Genomic DNA, 21,267 nt, shown 5'->3' on the forward strand with positions numbered 1-21,267 from the left:
TTCTGTCACCATCCCTCTAAAAGTCATCTTCTTTAACCCACCAGTGATCTTGTAACAACCATATCTACAATCAATTTTCAATTTCCATCTTATTTAACTTGTATAACATTGATAATGTTTTAATACCTGCTTCTTGAAGGTCTCATTCTTTGTTTTATTGGGGAGTCTTTTATTCTTTTATTTTTATAGGAGTCCCCATTCTTTTTGAAAAATATATTGCCCAGAATTTTTAAAAGATTGTTATATGTAAATATATATTTTAAATATAGATGTAAATATAAATGCAGATATCAATATAGATGTAGATGTATCTTAAGCTATAGAGATCTATGCATATCTTATAAAATTTCTGTAATATGAAATTTATTGAAATTTAGCTTATAGGGACAAACTAAGGTCATATTAAAAAAGGTAAGATTTAGCCAGAACTTTGTTCTGTCATATATATGTTTTTATTAAGTTTACTAGACTAAGGCCATCCCTTTACTCCAGGCTTGCCTACTCTGTACCCATTAAACAATAACTTCCCCTTTCCCCTTACCCTAGCCCCTGACAAGCATCTTTCTACTTTCTTCCTCTATGATTTTGACTACTCTAATTAACTCACGTAAGTGGAATCATACAGTAATTGTCTTTCTGTGACTGGCTTATTTCATTCAGTATAATGTTTCTTAGGTTCATCTACATTAGAGCACATGCCAGAATTTCCTTCCTTTTAAAGGTTGAATGATATTCCATTGTATATATATGTCACATTTTGCTTATTCATTCATCCATCAAAGGACTCTTGCATTGCTTCCACATTTTAGCTATTATGAATAATGCTCTATAAATATAGTTGCACGAATATCTCTTCAAGACTCTGCTTTCAATTCTTTCAGATACATACCCAGAAGTGGAATTGCTGAATCATGCAATAATTATGTTTTATTTTTTGAGAAACCACCATACTATTTTCTACAGTGGCAGCACCATTTTATATTCCCATCAACAGTGCAAAAGAGTTCCAAATTCTCCATATCCTGGCCAACAATTGTTATTTTCCTGCTTCACTTTTTATTTTTTATTTTTTTATGATAGTCATCCTAATGGGTATGAGCTGGTATCTCATTGTAGTTTTGACTTGCACTTCCCTAATGATTAGTGATGTTGAACATCTTTTTACATGTTCATTGGCCATTTATACATCTTTGGAGAAATGTCTACTCAAATCCTTTGCCCATTTGTGAATCAGGTTGTGTGTTTTTGATATTATTGAGTTTTAGAAATTCTCTATATATTAATCTTTTACAGATATATGATTTGCAAATATTTTCTCCCATTCTGGGGGTTGCGTTTTTATTCTATTGTTAGTATTTTTTCAATGCACAGATATTTTTAATTTTCATAAAATCCTATTTGTCTATGTTTTCTTCTGTTGACTGTGCCTTTGGTGTCATACACAAAAATCATTGCCAAATTCAATGTGATGAATCTTTTGCCCTATGTTTTCTTCTAAGAGTTTTATAGTTTTAGGTCTTACACTTAGGTCTTTGATACATTTTGTGTTAATTTTTTATATGGTATTAAGTAAACGTTCTACTTCTCTAATCTTTACTTTTTCTTTCTTTCCTTTAGTTTTAGATTTAGTTCATTCTTATTTTTCTAGTTCTTTAAATTGTAAAGATAGATTGTTGATTTGAAATCTTTCTTTTTCTTATATAAGTATTTATAGCTATAGTTTCCCCCTTAGCACTGCTTTCACTGTGTCCCATAAGTTTTTGTATATTGTGCTTTCATTGTCATTTTACTCTAAGTATTTTCTAATTTCCCTAATGATTTTTTCTTTGATTCATTGGCTGTTGAAGAATGTGTTGTTTAATTTCCATAAATATGTAAATTTTTTCAGTTTTATTTCTTTTATTAATTTCTAACTTCATCCCATTGTGGTTGGAAAAGATACTTTGTATGATATCCATCTTTTCAAATGTATTGAGACTTAATTTGTGCCCTAATATATGATTTATCCTGGAAATTGTCCCATGTGTAATTGAGAAGAATGTATATTCTGTTGTTGTTGATTAGTGTTGTTGAACACATGGAGGTACTGGGAAGATGTTGTACCCAGCTAGGCATGGAAACTCTGAGCCCCTTCCCTAATATCCTGCAAATATGCACTTCTTCCATCTGGATGTTAATCTGTATTCTTTATCATATCCTTTTATAATAAACCAGTAAACATAAGTGTTTCCCTGAGTTCTGTGAGCCATTCTAACAAATTACTGAACCCAACTGTGGGAACCCCAATTTACAGCCAATCAGTCAGAAGTACTGAGACTTGTGATTGGCATCTGTAGAGTGGAGAAGGGCAGTCTTGTGAAATTGAGTGCCTAACCTGTGGGATCTGATGCTATCTCCAGGTAGGTAATATCAGAATTGAGTGAAATCATAGGACATCCAGCTGGTGTTGCAGAGAATTGATTGATGTGTAGAAAACCCACAAATCTAGTGTCAAAAGGGTTGTGAGTGAGTGTGCAAGCAGTGTGAGAATAAAGGAGACACAGAAGGAGCGTGTTTTTCCCTTATAATTACAATAATACTAATAATTGCTTTATATTTGCTTTTATAATTGCTTAGGCATTTGTCTTTAGTATGATCTTTATTTCTTCATATGGCATTGAGTTGCCATATAGTGTATTTTCATTTCAACCTGTAGGACACCCTTTAGCACTTCCTGTAGGGCAAGTCTAATGGTAACGAACTCCCTTGGCTTTGGTTTATTTTGTAATGTCTTCATTTTCCCCTCACTTTTGAAGGGCAATTTTATCTGATATAGGATTCCTGATTGACAGTTTTTTTTTTCTTTTTGAACTTTAAATATATCAGTGCACTGCCTCCTGCCTTCCACAGGTTTTTTAATGGGAAATCCATGAGTTATCTTATTGATGATCCCTTGTATGTGATGCATCATTTCTCTCTCATTGTTTTCAAGATTTTTTTGTCTTTCAACAATTTGATTATAACATGTCTCAGTGTAAGTATCTTTGAGTTCATCATACTTCGAGTTTGTTAAGCTTCCTGGATGTTTATATTCATATCTTTCATCAAATTTTGGAAATTTTTGGTTATTTCATCAAATAGTCTCTCTACCACTTTTCTTTCTCTATCTCTTTTCTGGACTCCTACAATGCATATATGCTGATTCACTTGCTAGCGTCTCACAGGTCCCCTAGGCTCTGTTCACTATTCCTCAATTCTTTTTCTTTCTGTTCCTCAGATTCCGTAACTTAATTGTTTTATCTTCGAGTTCACTGATTCTTTCTTTTGCCTCCTCAAACCTACCCTTGAACCTCTCTTGCAAATTTTTCATTTCAGCTGTTACACTTTTCAGCTCCAGAATTTCTTTTTGGTTTCTTTTTAGGTTTTATATCTTTTATTTATAGTTTCATTTTGTTCATACATCATTTTCTTGATTTCTCCACATATTCCTTTAGTTCTCTGAGCATCTTTAAGGAAGTTGTTATAAAGTCTTTTTCCAGTAGATCTGCCATCAGGTCTTTCTCAGAGAAAGTTTCTGTTGGTTTGTTGTCTTTCTTTGAATGGGACATACTTTCCTACTTACTCGTATGCCTTGTGATTTTAATTTGAAAACTAGACACTTGAATCTAATAATGTGATAATCATGAAAAGTATATTCTCTCCCTTCCCCATGGTTTGCTGGGGTGTTTAGTTCTGTTTTGATTGGTAAAGGCTGTCTCTATGCCAAGGATCAGTATGACGTGTGAACTTAAGATCTTACCAGGTCTTTTCTGAGTCTGCACCTTTCCCTGGGCATGTGTGGTGACTTTCTAATTTCCCCCATATATGTGATTGATTTTGAATACCCTAGTCTTTAATGTCTGACTCTGAAAATAGGAGAAAAAAAAAAAAAGAGGTAAATTAAGTGTGGGGGAAAAAAGGTACCAGCCCTTTAAATCTCCTGGAAGTCACTTCAGCTAAAAGGGGAGGAGCTTCCAGAGATAAGCAGAGGTGTAGCAACAACAGCAACCCACCTCTGTGTCTGCACCTCCATTATCAGAAGCAGCAATCAGCAATCAGAGCACAGGTCCCTGATAGTTGGAGGACGGGGTCCTTATTGCCACTCTGGTTCCTGCAAACTGTGTACAAGCTGATTCAGGAACATGTGCACAGCTGTCTGCCACTGGCTGAAGAATGGGGATGGGAAGCTGATTAGTGCTGAAATTGACTGAAATTAAGCATAAATTAATGCCCAGGCCTTCCCCTGAAAGTAGAAAGCTCTCAATAGACTCCAGAGATCCAAAATAGTTATATCATCTCAAATACAATAGGAGTGTGCTTCCCTTGTGGATTCAATGAAATGCCTATTGACAGGAGTGACTTCCCTTGCCTGGAAATATTGTCTGTATTAACCAAAGTAGTTACACTCAAAGTCCCAACTTAGATATCAAGGAAGAACAAGAAGTAAAAAGCAAGAAGAAGAAGTAAATACCATCTGAGTCATATCTGAAAAAATGATAAGTCCACATAATTTTTTTTAAAAGAACCACAATCTGTTAGGTAAGAATGAATTGTTACCTTATCTTACCTGCAATAAGTAATACAAATTCCCAGATGTAGTTTCTGAGGTTACAGGGTTTGAAGTATGAACATACATGACCTGTGAAGTTCTAGTGTAAGGTATGAAAAAATTCACACTCTGACCTGAGGAATTTTGTACCTCTTTTTATGATTATGAACAATAGTGGGACTGCAGCAGGGGATTCTCCTTTCCTTCTGGAAAATCCCTACTTCTTCCCTCTTAGAACTGAAAGGGACTAACTCCGTGTTATGAGGCTACTGGGGAATTTCAGCCAACTCCTGTGGAGAAAGAGATGGAAATAAGCATTCCTCAACAATCCCATTGATCAACCACAGGCTTCTCATAAGCATCTCTCAGATTCCTATAGGTCGCACTGAGGGAGAAGTGGGCAAAATGGAATCACCACATTGAGTCACCTTTACTTTACTGACTGCCACTGACTATAATAACTATTCATTCTTTCTGAAGCCTGGACCTATCTGGCACATGCTAGAGGGTAAGAAGTAACAGGAGGCCTTAATGCTCACCATGGCTTCCTGGCAGGATGCTTCAGCTCAGTACCAGTAGGGAACAGGATATCTATGAAATCAGATTCCTGAAAACTTGGGTCTGTGCCACCACCAAAATTATTTAAGACCAAATTTCCACTAATTACATGGCATCCTATCTATGTCACTTCTGGTAACCCACAGCTTCTTATGTCACTATAGATCAAGCTCATTAGTCCTAGTGTCTCATCTTCCCTCTGTTCCTTTCCCTCCAAATGCTTCCATTTCTGCTGTGAGGGGTCTTCAGAATCCTCCATTCTCAAAAACAACCAATCAAATCCAAATTCTCTACATCCTTAAGTCCTTAACCTCTCACAGGGCATGCCCTGTATGCTCTTTTTTTTAGCAGAAGCCTAACTTTGATGAAAAATCAATTATTTTCATGTTGACTTCTCTAATATAGGCTGCACATTCTCCTATAAGTCAACATGAACATCTCAGCCCTGGAGGCAGGGACGGCATCCTCCTGGCTTCCTACTGCCACTTCCTGTTTATTACACATTTATTTTCATTCAAGGAGCCTCTTTTAAGCTCATGCTGTCTGGCTTTACATCCATTTACCTGAACCTGCTGCTCTCATCTTCTAATCTTTAGACAATTCCCCAACATTTAATGAGAACATTGTCATCTGACCCACAGTCTTCATCTTTAACTATCCAACATCTTACGCTACATCTGAGCTACTTAACTGACCTTCTCTATTCCAAAGATCTTTGCCTCCATTCAACTTCCACATTGTAATTCCAAAGTCATACCATGGGTCTAGTCAATCTCAAGAATCTTAAACTTTGACTGCAAACCATTATCCTAACACTTTTGTCTCATTGAAACAAAAAGAGAAGAGAAAATGGAGGGAAGGAAAATGGGAAGGAGAAAGAAAGAAAGAAGAGATGGGGGGAGAAAGAAAATTCCATTCACCATCTCTAGCTGCTGCTCCATTTCCTTCTTTTTCTCACAGCCATGTTTCTCAAAAGAATTATCAGCCTTCACTATCTTCAGTCCCTCATTTCACATTCTTTCTTCAGCCTGCTGCTTCTATGCCAACATTGAAACTATTCTCACTAAAGTTAACATTGTTTTCCTAATCACTAGATACTACCTCATCTTTGAAATCCTCTCTTTGTTTGGGTTTCTTGACTCTCTTCTAGTTTTTCTCTCACCTCTCTGAGCATCCTTGTTTAGTTCTCTATGTATCTCTTAAATATTAGTGGTTCCCAGAGCTCCATCTATGCTTGCTCTCCTTTGTACACTCCTCTTGTCTAAAACAGCCTCTCTATTGCCATTATTTCTCCCAACATACAATGATTGCTCAGCCGATACACATCAACCCCACAGCACTCTTCCAAGTTTCAAACAATATTTTTCCTTTGCCCCACAAATATCTCCACTTCAATGTGCTACAGATACATCAATATCAACATACTATTTATCCATTTATTTATATAGTATGTTATACCACACAAGCAAGGAACAGGTGAGACTGCTAGACTAAACATCACAGGATGTAAGCTGTCTTTTCCATTTCTATGGTTGCTTACTTAGACATTTCTCATTTCTCATATAAATTATTATAATCACCATCTAGATTGTACATCAAATACCCTTTACATCTTTATATTTTTATACCCATACCTCTTTTCCTACTGATTATTCAAAATACATAATATACATTAAAACTTTTTTTAAATCTGAAAACAAATACTGATGACACCTAGTATAAAATCTAAGAAGACAATGTCTCCTTTTAAATTGAGAACGAATTTCAGTACTGCTCTTATTGGTTAATAAAAATCACATTTATGTGCTCACTTCAGCAGCACATATACTAAAATTGGAACGATAGAGAGATTAACAAGGCCCTTGGGCAAGAATGACATGCAAATTTGTGAAACGTTCCATATTTTATTTAAAACACACACACACACATTTATGCTTGTGACAGGAGTCTCCTTACGTTATTCTAGTCTAAAAAGAAACCATCTCAGAAAATTTCATTAGAATATCATTTTAGAAATGACTAGAACATTAGTATAGTTTTTTTTTTTTTTAAGATTTTATTTATTTGACACAGAGAGAGAGACAGCCAGAGAGGGAACACAAGCAGGGGAAGCAGGAGAGGGAGAAGTGGGCTTCCTGCAGAGCAGGGAGCCTGACACAGGGCTCAATCCCAGGACCCTGGGATCATGACCTGAGCCGAAGGCAGACGCTTAACGACTGAGCCACCCAGGCACCCCATTAGTATAGTTTTTTAAAAACTAAACTCAAATATGTCATAATATTGCTCCATCTAACCAAACTGGAATTCTAACAATAAAAAAGGCATTTCCAGAATAATGGTCAAAGCTATGATAAGTGAGTAGATGGTTTATTCCGGACATCTCCCATTTTCTCCTTCACATCCATTATCCATTCTTCTCTCTTTGAGGGTCTTTGGCCAAAAGGAAGGAGAGAGGAAAGAAGTTGAACTACTTCTCCAATCCCTCCCTATGTGATGGTTAATTTTATGTGTCAGCTTGGCTGGGCCACAGTGTCCAGATATGTGATTAAACATTATTATGAATATTTCTGTGAGATGATTTTTAATTTTTTAAAAATATATTATTTATTTATTTGAAAGAGAGAGAGTGTGCACATGAACGGAAGGGAGGGGGCAGAGGGAGAGGAAGAAGCAGACTCTCCACTGAGCAGGGAGCTTGATGGGCGGGGCTTGATCCCAGGACCCTGGGATCATGACCTGAGCCAAAAGCAGATGCTTAACCAACTGAGCCACCCAGGCACCCCAAGATGATTTTTAGGTGAGATTAACATTTAAATTGGTGGACTTTGAGTAAAACAGATTGTTCTCCATAATGTCAATAAGTTGAAGGCTTGAATAGAACAAAACACCGTCTTCCCCCAAATAAAAGGTAATTCTGCCGGTGGACAGCCTTCAGACTTGAAATGCAACAGAGGCTTTTTCTGGGTCTCCAGCCTGCAAACCCAACCTGCAGAATTTGGACTTACTGGCCTCCATAATCCCATGAGCTAATCCCTTAAAATAAATCTCTTTCTGTACAGCAAGAAAAAGAAATATGTCTGTGTATATATACACCTTCTCTAGCACTGTGTCTGAAGGTAGCTGCAGCCCTGGTAAAATGATGCCTTTTCCACTTGTCCAGCTCCCACTGGGTCTCACTATTGTCTCCTTTGTTCCTTGGCCATAAGTGTGGTAATATTTCCCCTGTTACTAGTATCTGATATCTTACCATCCTTTATTTCTTAACACTGCCCACACTTCTGAAAGCAGTCTTTTCATTAAGGCTATTGTCTGTCAACTCAGGCTGCATCTTAAAATTAGCTTTGGGAAGCTTTGAAAAATCCCAATGGCCAGGCCACAAACCAGACCAACTAAAACAGAACCTCTAAGGGCAGGATACAGGCATCAGTATTTTTTAAAGCTCCCCAAGTGTTTCCAATGTACAGCCAAGGTTAAGAACTATCGCATCAATGTCTCTTTAGCTGAATCATTTGAGTTGAATTTGGTTTCCAGTCATAGCCCCAACCAATATGCTGTCATCATCTAATATCCCCTTCAATGAATTCCTCTCAAAGCTTAAAGAAAAAAATACATTTCTTGAAATCCTATGAGCATCTGTTACTTGTATTTTTCATATAATTATTTCCTATGCTGCCAAGGGTTATTTCACTTTCAAGAGTATTTTATTTCTCTCCAAATGTGTGGGTCCTTTCATTTGTGTCTACTCAAAAACTTGTCTCCCAGCTACCATTCCCAGCCTTTTCTTAACCCCCTTCCCCCAACTTCTGACAGAATAATCATTCTAAAATATGTCTGATCATGTTGCCTTATGATGCAAATTTAAGATTTCTATCAATGAAAAGTCCATGGACTATATAAATTGAAACATCTTGGTTAGGCATTAAAATCTGTTTACACCCATCACAATCTGGCATTCTCTTTTTTTAAAGTTTTTATTTAAATTCTAGTTAGTTAACATATAGTGTAATATTGGTTTCAGGAGTAGAATTTAGTGATTCATCACTTACGTATAACACCCAGTGCTCCTCACAACAAGTGCCATCCTTAATACCCGTCACCCATTTATAATCTAGTATTCTTAATTCTCAACAATCTCCCCCCATTCTCTGCCCCACCATCCTACATTTTACCAAACTATTGCTTGCTTCCTTGACTCCCCTTGTCCCTTTATATCTCCTCTTCATATTAACTGAAATCATTTCTCCTGCCTGAAACCTCCTTCTGTTCTTCAGCAGCCTGACCTTTCAGTCCCTCAACACTCAACTCGGATGTTACCTTCTCAGTGAAGACACCTCCAGTCCCTCTATGATGCTCAATAATGAGTAGCTATCATTAACTCTCTTGAAATGAGTAGCTATTATTAACCCTCTTGAGGGCTTGGAGAGATTTCCCAAAAGAAAGGAACTGTATACTGGGACTAAAAAAAAGAGTGAAGGGGCAAGTGACAGGGAGAAGGGGGAAAAAAGGAAAAAAAAGGGTTTTTACTTACACAAAACCCAAAGATGAGACAGCATCCATAGCACACATGTGATGAACTGCAAATATGTCTGTGTGGATAAACAAAGGAGATGGATGAACTATAAATCTTGTAAGGTGTTTTTGTTTTAATCTTAATAGCAATGAAGTATGTAACTTTATAAACATCATTCACAGAGTCACAGAGATTAAATTAGAGGGGAGAAATATTAGAGATAGAGAGGCCACGAGGAGACTGTAACAGAAACCCAGAAGCTCCTCACTGGAGCTAGGTCAGTGGCAGTGAAAAAGAAAGCACATGCCTTCTCTATTATCTTTCTGTATAATTTTCTATATTATCTATTTTCTATATTATCTTTATGTATAAAAATTGTGTCTTTGTCACAAAGATCTGTTAAAATTCAGGGTAGAATCCAACACTTCTCACATTCTTTTGACTGATTTAAATATTATATGAAAACGTGCATTCCTTTAAAAATTTAGTCAAATATCTTTAATGACATATACATAAACAAATAAATTACAATCAGCTATGGTATTGAAAGTCAATCATTCCTTTCTTTCTTCCAAAAGTTCACCCTTTGCAACAGCTTTTTCTCATTCCACTATTTTTTCCTTTCTATTTGATAGCCTTGTTGGTCATTTGAATATCTCTGTCTTTATAGGTATATATGTAAGTCTTAAAAAATCTTTTGTCAGTGTATAAAAGACTTTTCACAAATACAGCAAAAAGTAAACATTATTAAAATGCTGATAACTAGGAACAGGGTTGGGATGTCCATTACTAGCTCTGCTTTTTGTCATGTCAGAGAATATAATTTCACCAATAGTGGAACTTGGAGTTAGAACTCTATTAGAGAATTTTGCTTTATATACGGAAAATGTATTTACTAAAAAAATTAAGAACTTCAGATTTCTATTTCAAAATAATTTGAGTGACGATATTATATTATAGAGTGTCATACATACAGTAAGATAAACCATAATACCTTATGTATTGATTGCTAAAATGTCACATGATCATGTATAAAGCAAATGTCACCAGAGATTCTCACACGGAGACCCAAATGACTCTCATCCAAACCATTCGATGCTCTAAATTCTCCCTGTAACTGTTATTATTATCTTATTAGGGTCTACTTTTTTACTTTTCTGGTATCTACAAAAACTCACACACAATGAGCATTCTGTGAATCTAGTAACTTCAGTAGTTCATGAGGAAAGTAATGTTATTATAGGACAGCTTTATTCCATCTCCTGCTGCCTCTACTTTGTTCTTATTCTCATCCCTCCTATCTCTTAATTCTGACCTCTGCTGTATGGTACAGAATCTTATCTTTACATCACACATGATTCATGAACCCTCCGTAAGGCCAATACCTTACCTGTAAAAACTTACCTCATCTAAGAACTTATCAAGAGCTTTCCAAAGCCATTAAAGCAGTTAAAAAATGCTCTATTTTACCATGTGTGTAATACATGTGAATGCAGAAGACAATCTTACCTAATGGGGTCTGATATTTTACCCAGATCATAATCTGTTTAGTATTTGCCATTATCCATCATTTTCTATTACTACTTATCACTCATCTTAGCTTTTAACACATTATCATCTTCCATCAAGAAATGGATGACATTAAGAAGAAAAACACTTTCTCTCTTCCAAGGAAGGAAAGGGGGATGAAATAGGGAACTTGGGGTGAAAAAAAAAAGCCAACTATATGGTAGGTGACATCTGAGGCATTTTACAAATATTACCACATTCAATAAACTTTTTAATTGAATCTTCATGATAAAAAAAGTAAAGAAGGTATTATAATTCCTCTTTTTTCAGATGAGAATCCTAAGGCTGAAAGAGACCAAGTAACTTTCTCAAGGTCTCAATAGCTATTAAGTAGGATAGTTGAAGTCCGCATTTATTCTGCTAAAATGCTGTGTTAAAGGTTAGAATAAATGTATGTTTTCTTTAACATCCTTTTTGTTATAGTTATGACATCACTCTTTAACCTAAGTTCTTATCCTATTGTCTAAAATTGACCAAAGAGTAAGCAAAGGGGATGTGCCTTAGTAAGAATTTAGGCTCATTACAACCGCATGGAAGAGAATTTCAGAAACACAAGGCTTGGGATATTACCTGTTTTTACTAGAGATAGTTACAGGAGAAGGAGTTAGATTTTTACCTTCTAAATCAGTCATTCCTTCATTGCTTTATCTGAATAACATCATCACCTGATTTCAAAGTCAGGATGAAATTCGAAACTAAACTTGGATCCTGTACTCTAACAAATGTCTGAGACCTTAACATATTTACCCAGACTTTTACCACTCACAGTCATGCCCCAGACAGAGGAAATGACTCATCTGTTTTAAAAACTGGAAGTGTTAAAGTTAACATAAAATATTCCAAGACAAATTTTTTTAAGTATATGTTATAGGAAGTAAGTATTTGTGTTTTTATAAGTCTAATCCATATGCAGGCCTTTAATTCTTGGGTACCTATGTAAAAATCAGTAAAAGGAAGCCCATAATTGAAAAATAGATTATCAGGAGAAAAGAGCATCAACTCCTGGGTTTAATTATACCTGTAAGTTTCATAGAAAATTTTAAAATGGTACTTTTTTAAAAACGTGCATGTATTACTATACCTCCAAATGTAACAAAATTTCCAAAAATGTGGAAATATCATGAGAAACCATGAAGTACTTTATTTGATTACAAATAACGTCTGATGAATTGAAAATACAATGGTGCTAATTTTTCACTTAAAGACTTAAGTCTATCCTAAGACTCAATTTGAAAGGGTCTACTGATTAAAAGGCAGACTGCCCTCACCACGGGCATTTAGCAGGGACAAGTCATCAAGGATGTGTACTATGTACCTAGTACATAGTATATATATATTTTTTAAAGATTTTATTTATTTATTTGAGAGCGAGAGAGAGAGCAAGAGAGAGTGGGATGAAGGGCCGAGGGAGAAGCAGGCTCCCCGATGAGCAGGGAGCCCGAGGCGGGACTTGATCCCGGGACTCCAGGATCATGACCTGAGCCAAAGGCAGACACCCAACCGACTGAGTCACCCAGGCACCTCATAGTATATATTTTTGATATGATAAAGCACAGCATCTCAGACGATAAAGAGAATTGCTTCAGATGCATACCTCAAAAAGAAACTCAAAAGGAAAAGAAATCCATTTGAAAAGGAAGAAACAAAAAGTTTGAGGTCTTGCTCCAAAAGAGAGATTTTGCTCTAAAATACTCCAAAAAAAGGAAAATGGCTGTGTGATATCCATAAATGAAGAAAACTTTGGCATTCTAGACCTTGGATACCTTAATGCACGATACACATATATCACAAAGTTCCAATTCTAAGCCCCCGTGCAAGAGGGAGGGATACTCCTGTGAGGGAGATGGTACATATATAAGACAACCTTTTACTGGAGGTGTGCTGATGCCAGCATCTAAGACACAAGGGTCCAGAGCTTGGCTGGATATAGTATTCCAGAGGTGCTCAGAGGTGAAAGCAGTAATATAAAGACCAAAAAAAATCTTGATGTTAAGGCCAAGACCAAAGTACAGCAGGAACCAAAGATATAACCTAGAGTTAATGCCTGGCAGAAGAAAAAGTAATTTGAGCATATTGTAGGTGCAGCAAAGCAGTGAGAAGGCAGGCTTTACAAATATGGCTGTTTTTATGGCTTGCTTTTATTGGCTGTGTAGTAGAGAATGTGAAGGTGTGTTGGGTATGACCCTAAAGTAATGGGATATTGGAAGATAATAGATCTAAATAAACTTTGTTGGACATTCAGTAATAATAGACAAGGCACTTATTCTAGTTTTTATTTTCCTTTGCTTTGCTCTGGCTATTTTCCTGCAACTTTTATTTCTGTTAATAACACCACCACTCCCGTCTTTGAGTAACCCAAAAGCAAGGGAGTCATCTTGATTCTTCCTACTGCTGCTATGCTTAATATTTGTCTTTAAATAGACTTAGCATTATTGGGGAACCTGGGTGGCTCATTTGGTTAAGAATCTGACTCTTGGTTTCAGCTCAGGTCATGATCTCAGGGTGGTGAGATCCAGCCCTGTGGCAGGCTGCATGCTCAGCACAGAGTCTGCTTGAGATTCTCTCTCTCCTTCTCCTTCCCCTCTGCCCCTCTCCCTGCTAATGCTCTCTCTCTCAGATAAATTAATTACATCTTTAAAATAAATAAATAAATAGACAGGATTCTTTTAACTTAAATGTGTTTAAAAGGAAATTATTTTATTCATTAAAAACTACTAGTTACTAAAAGTTACTAAAACCACCAGATACTAAAAAAGAAATATATTTTTGAAAATTCAATGAAAATTTTACTATGTCATTGAATTTTACCAGAAATCCACTCCTTCTTTCTTAAAAGGACTGATTAGCAAATACCATTTAACACACAGATTAGTATCACCGTAAGACTTTCTCCTTAAAATTAATTAGAGGGATTAAAAGATAATTGAAAAGAAAATAACTTTTTTATTGTGTGGTGATTTAATTATGATTTAATGCTGCATCCTTGTACCAACAAAGGGTCATCCCACACTTTGGGAAGCACTGGACTATGGAATAAAATCCAAACCCAATAGCCTGGTACAACGTCATTCCTGAATACCTTTCAACCTGACTTCCTGCCACCACATAAGCCACATATCCTCACTATATTTGGCTCCATTAATTTCCCCATTGTGTCTTCTGGGAATACTCTTATGCCTCCATCAAGAGTTTCAGATGTCAAGTCTTGAGAGACCTCCCAGGCACATTTCTCCTTAGCACTGACAAAGATTCTTCCTTGACCAAACTCTAGTCAGGTTCCTCTGAGTCCTCTTCTTAACTAGGCTTCAACCCATAAAGACTTAAATAAGCACCAATATAGTTTCTAACAGCTCGAGCCTGCATCCGTGGGATGACCCTAGCCCCTTAAAGTACCTGTCTAAGAAAACTCATGGTGGCCAAAAGAATTCACTGTTTCAGCCAACACGTGAAGACAGGGCCCCTGTCTCCAGTCTCTTCGGGAGAGTAGGAGCCTAACTTTGATAAGCACCAGTTAGCAAAGTCAGATGAATTTCACATGGACCAAATCCTTCCTTCCGCCACTTTGTAATTTCCTTTTTACTTCCCTGAAAAATTCTATTGAGCCCTTGCTGGCTCCTTTCCCTACTACCTCATTCTCCCTTTAAAACATCCCATCACCCGTGCAGAAATCAAAGTTGAGTTCAACTCATACTGGACTCTTTTCCCTACTGCAATAGTTATTACAGATTAAAAATCTGTCTTCACCCCTTTAACTAGTCTCTGCCTTTGCTTATCTTTGACGGCACTCCATATCTGCTTCTAATTCTCTACGTTCTAAGTACAGAACCATCCCCCTTACCTGCCATGCTGTGCTCATTTTTGTACTCCAAGTTCCCAAATCAGTACTGTCCAGTGTCTCCTGTATTCGACATGGCAAACTTTTTTTACCAAGGTTAATAGATTAAAATGATAAAACTATGTGTTGTCAGATTGTTGCATTGTATATGTATTACATATGAAATAACTAAACAAATATCTTGTCACATAGATACCCAACCACCTCTGCGGTGGTATTTTCGTGAGAGCAATCTGTAAGTTTAAATAACTGTGTACACAGAAAAAGGGAACCAAGTTATCTGACTAGTGTGAACAGGGCCATGTGGAGAATATCTAAGACATTGCTTATTTTTTGTTTCAACTTATAAACAATAAGAGGGACATCAACACTGCACAGTTTTACAGTTTAAAAATAATTTAAAAATATTTATCAGCTTATTTTCCTTCTTTCTTAGCTTTGTCAGTATGATTTTTGATCCCATTGTTTCCTTTAACCTCACATCTTCCTCTTTTGGATGTCTACTTCCTTTTAAAATAACAATTGCCTATTACTTCTCATATCTTTTGTTTTATAGTAGTAATAGCACTTCTATAACTATAGCATGGGGAATTTACATGCAAGCTGTAGGAGACACTGGGTTTTTACTTCAAAATTAGTTTTGTTTTGTCTGTTTCTAACTTATAGGTGAAAACGCTACTTCCCATAGGAGCCTATTTTATTCCATAAAATTAAATGAACCATAACCCCAAAGTGCAACGAGACACACACAGCATGACCACATTATTTCAGAAGGCTGAAGGGTTGCCAGTCCATTGATCTCAGACTTCATGAACCACAGTGCAGCTCAAATTGGTTCCCTGCAGTAGCTTTGAGCTTCTGCCAAACAGCCACTGCAGAACTCCGAAAACCACAAGGTAAGGAGATGGCATCCAGGCACTTTTTTTAATACTGTTATTAACTCTTTTACTGAAGTTTATTTTGTTACTTTATTAAAGGGGTTGGGGTCACATCAGACATTTTTCTTGCTTAAAGGTAACATGCAGTAATTGCTGGGATAACATAGTATTGAAAACATAAAACTAAATGTGGGGCCTATGTGAGCATCCTTCTTTTGCCAATAAATTACAAATGCTTCTTCTTTTGTACAGTTGTACTAACATTAAACAATAAGTATAGAATTCCTGTTGTCATTGATTTTTGGCATATCAAGTCTCTTTTTTGTTTTCACTTCTACCTGTATCAGCATCATCCAGTTGCCTAAACCATTCAGTCAATGCTCCACCCAGGCTTGGAGTCAATTTTAATGCAGCCAAGCAATATATTAAGAGCTCTATCCACAATCATTAAATGAAGACTGAAATTAACCATGCATTCCTGGGCCCAGAATCCAGAATGGAGTGTCCTATGCATTCATGTACCCAGCAAACTAACAGCCACTCTCCCACCCTACAATTCTGTTGCCCAATCTTCATTGCTGGATGCCTGTCCTTAAAGACATGCTCCACTCCTGGGGTTGTAACTGGTGTCCTAAGCTAAACAACCACTGGTTTAACAGGGGCCCTGCCCCCTGACTAAAATCTGGGCCAGCGCCTCACACCCTGTTCCTAGAACAGGCTGGAGCTCTGCTTCCAACTGAATGAGCTCTTTTCTTCCCTTACCTGGAGCAAAAACAGTAGCACTGCCAGGACTTCTTATTGCCATATCCTCCCTTAACCCGGTTCCAACCCTTGTAAATCATTCCTGGCTCAGAAGCCCACATCCCTTACTCTCAGATACTATAACTGAAAATGCTGGTCACTCATTCACTTTAGAGGCTTGATCCCAGCTCCTTTTTTCTTGCTTCTTCTCTTGCCTTGACCTAAGGCCCAGCACACCTCACAGTAGGTGTGGTATATGGGACAAGACAATGTCAGTGTGTAAACAGTGCTCATCATATAAAGGAAATCTTGAAGGCATCATTTTTATTCAATGCAAATGACCACCAGAATCATTCTTTTTGGTGGTTTCTATTTTTTAATGAAATGTAAACCTTTACATTTTTCCTAATGAGAAAACAGTATAGTTTCCTTATAGTTTATTGTTCTAACATCTGATAAACCACATGATCAAGGTATTCTTTTTGAGAGCCATAATACGTTAGGTGTTAGAGAGCCCAGATAGTACTTGCATTAAGTAGTTAACTTTGTATTATGAGCTTGATTCTTTCTATAAAGCTTTCTGTACTATCTATATTTTGTACTACCCAGTTCCCATGGCAACATGTTTGTTCCCATGGAGAAACAAAAGTGAACACCTTAAAAGAGCTGAACTTGAAGATATAAAACCTCACTCAATGGATAGTTTGCTCAGAGGCTATTCAAGAATAAAAACAAAAAGACAGAAAAGCAGAAAATATAGCTAGGTTTCAAATTCCAGCTCAAAACTAAGAAACTACTTCTGATTTCTTTTGACCTGCCAAGTAACAAATCATTCTTGGTGTGTCCTTAACAGCAACTTTAAACTGACTGTTTTTCCCCAAAAGCAATTTTTAAACTCTCTACTTAGACAAAGAGCCTTTTAAATGGTGATTTGATGGTTTGTTTTATTTTAGCAATTTGGTCCTCGTAGTTGCAACTAGCATTTGCATATTTCAAGAATATTTGAATTTTCATGAAACTGCCTAAATTTGGCCAACCTGATTTGAGAAAAAACCAAAACAACACTATACATTAAAGCAATGAGAATGTAAGCAAATGAGCATAACGTTATTTTTTAATAAAAACAAATTCTTTTTTTTTTAATGTCCAAAATTTTCCTAGCCTACCTATGGTTCAGTATGTGTCATTTGAATAGAGCCCGCAAACTGCAGATGGATGGAAATTTGGCTGCTTTGGTTGAATATAAAGGGAAGCTGGTAGCCTTAGTTAGGCTCATACTACTATGCCAAATTCCTAACACCATTACAACAGGACTTTGAATGATACCAGTAAAATAATTCACACCCATTTGCAAGCTCCTTTCAAGTGGCATAAACTCTACTTGTAAAAGACAAAGAAAAATCACTTAGCTCCAGTGGCTCTTTGTTCTGCGGCCTCCCACCCTCCTGCCCGCCTACCCCCTTTTATAATCTAGACACTGCTTCCTTTCCATTTGTATCCTACTTCTTTGTCTGCTGTTCTCCAGCCCTTTTTGTGCCTTTTTTTTTTTTTTTAATCTTTAAGCCTTGACCTCCTTTTTCCAATCCTATTCTGCTATTTCTACTCTACAGTATCATTACTTTTTTCCCTGGCTTCACTCTTGTTTCTTAGCCCCTCCTCTCTCTTCAATCTTTAGCTTTTTAGGTATTATGCTTATTTTTAGTCTCCTTCCCTGCCTTTAGTTTATTTTTCATTCTTGCCACCTTTTCTTACTCTTTGTACTCCCTCTTCTAGAAGTTTGTGTGTTTTGCTCTTTTTAAGTTATTATGTATTGTTCCTTGATGAATCCTTTTCTCTCCTTCCAACTATTACTTTTTCCTGATTGTTTGAATCCCAGCCCCACTGACTTTATGAAAACATTACAATTGAAGCAATTTAAAGTATTTCTTTGATATCATAAAAGTGAGAAGAAAAATTAGCCCTAGAAAATAGCATCTTAAACAGTAGACTGCTTTTTTTTCTCTTTGTCCCCTCCTTAAGTTCACAGTGAATAGAATCAATGAGATTTGTCATCTGCTATATTTGTATAGATCTGGAATTATTCACTCTAATCATGGAGTGAGGAGCAGGACTCTGAAATCAGCAAGTCCAGCATGCTGAGTTGTTGCCACTCAAGATAAAATAACTTTTGTACATTATGTGGTCGACTGACAAGGAGAAGAAAAAAGATGTGGCTCAGAATTAATTGTAGGTTTTGAAGCAATAGTTACAGGAAACAAGACACAAAGGTTTTTCTCCGACTTATTTTCGTATGGTGCTGGGGGTGACGACATTTGGGCACATCGGTCATTTTATATTATTTATTCTGTATGGCAGGTAGAATAATAAAAATCTCTTGAATACAGACCTTGCTTTTCTCCCCTATCACCAGATGGGCATACACTGTGAGTTGCTTTTTTTGTTTGTTTTGGGAATTGGATGCTTATCTTTCTTTTATAGGCTCTCACCTAACTTCCAAAAGTATGCAATAGTGGACTGCATGTAAAGAGAAATGGTCCATTCAGGTTTAAGTGCATTGCTTTGAACTAAGGAGATATATATCTTAATATTTGAATTATTTATGACCATATATTTTCATAAATTGTATGAGATATACATATATAATTAAATCCATTAGCATAGTGGCATATTCTTTATTTATGCTTTCACATACTTGGAATTAAAACTTAATGTAAATTGCACTTACTAAACACCTAAAAAGTCACATTCATTCACTGATAAATTTTCAGTCTTTTAAATCCATAAGGAAATATTGATGCTCCATAATACCTACTGGTTGTGTAGCCCTCAAAGCTTTGGAGATTCATTTTTACTCACCATAGTTAGGATATCTGCCTTTTCTGTTTTCCTCTGTTTTTACTACTTTTGCATTTAACAGGTTTTTATTTTGCTTAAAGACACCTTGCTTAAAGGTTCTGGAAAAAAGACCATGACTTGGAAACTAAATCACTGTTATAGAAAATTTTTAGTACAAAGGAATTTTCCATATCTTCTTTTCTTTACTATGGATATAATTACAGCAACCAACACATAGTCATGCATGCTGAGCACTGCACAATGCTAGGGGGCCATTCTTGACCTATGTGTGGGACCCTGTATACAGATGGATTCATTTTGCAATTCTCACTGAAACTATGCCATGCTTTTATCTGTCAGATGATCATGTTGGATTATGTTGGGTTTTACTCTTTAAAATTCCTGAAATGTAAATGTACAGACCATCCACTTCTCTTTCATGTTACAGAGATGGAAGATGCTTTCAGAGAAGAGATGTGTCCTGACTATGATTTTATCACCATGTATATCATCAGAGTCAGGTTAGAGTCAGCTCTCCTAATTCCTGTCTTCAGGAATATCATTTTGAAGATATTCATGGTGACAAGGAAAATACTATATTTCTATCACATAAATCCCATAGGTACAACTTTCTAGGCTTTTAGCCTAACTTTACTCCTAGACAATTTTACATTGTAAAGTAAGGAGTGAAATAATTTCTAGGTAATTCTCCTTGTGCAGCTTGCTATGTAATCCAACAACATACTAAATGGCTTTTTGAGAGGGGCTGTCACATCACCATTGACTAACATAGTGGAAAATATTTGGAAAAGGAACTATTCAACGCTATCGCTACATCTATATTACTGGAGTACAGTTTTGGAATATTGACATTAAGTAATTGAAATAAAGTTTCTTAGAAATTAAAATGTTTACTTTCCCAATAACGCACTGGGAAACTACCAGTTTACCGATCTTCTCTACAGAGCTTTTCTTTATTAATATCAAACCCATACTTTTCCTTCTTTTTTATTACTCAAAAATAATGTGTGGTTTTTGCTATAGTATTGTAATTTGTTTTTCGTCTCTTATTGCATCTCAAAAGTCTGTCAGCTCCTTATGTACTAAGTTTGTCTTTTACTTGTTTTCCCTCCCCCATGATCTTGAGTATGCATATAGTTGATGCTAAATGTGTGCTATTTCAGTGGACAAGAAGTCTTGATTAATTGGAAGCAAATATCCAAAGTGAGTCTAGATTGCCAAAAATATTGTCAAAAACGTACATCATGAATCTAAATGCTAACAGAATAAATCACTAATAATAACTTTTAAATGAAAATTACTACAAAGCTATTTCTCATAGTGGTGCTTAAGATCGTTTCCTCTAGTAGATTAAAGCATATTGGTGAAAAGAACAAGCAGGGAGGAAAAACTAGTGCATACTAACATAAAATCATAATGCTTTTAAAAATATTTTTTTATTTTTCTCCTTTTTTTTCTAGAATTGAAAGAGGTGTATGACAGATTTGATCATAAACTTTCATTTGAGAGAATAATGCAAGAGAAAAAGAACATAGTACTGCCAGAAGCCACAGCTTCTGGCAGATGTTGCAAGAATGAGTTAGATTGCTGACCTTTTTTCTGGGGCATTGTGTCAATTTTGAGTGGAGTTTCCAATTGCACAATGAGCATCTGGACAGTTTTGACATCTTTATTACACTCTCTGAGTTCTTAACATGCTACCATTTTGTTTTAAAGATGATTTCTTTCAAAATTAAAACAATTATTTAACTGC

The 21,267-nt window shown here is 36.2% G+C and overlaps 1 non-coding gene across 1 annotated transcript; it reads left to right on the forward strand.

The window, feature by feature from the left end:
* The first annotated feature begins 6,928 nt into the window (after positions 1–6,928).
* Positions 6,929–7,032, forward strand: LOC118549002 (U6 spliceosomal RNA). The gene has a single exon (XR_004923858.1). It is a non-coding gene; the product is annotated as a U6 spliceosomal RNA (small nuclear RNA).
* The last annotated feature ends 14,235 nt before the right edge of the window (positions 7,033–21,267 follow it).

This window comes from Halichoerus grypus, chromosome 12, assembly GCF_964656455.1.
Source record: "Halichoerus grypus chromosome 12, mHalGry1.hap1.1, whole genome shotgun sequence".
Lineage (NCBI taxonomy): Eukaryota > Metazoa > Chordata > Mammalia > Carnivora > Phocidae > Halichoerus > Halichoerus grypus.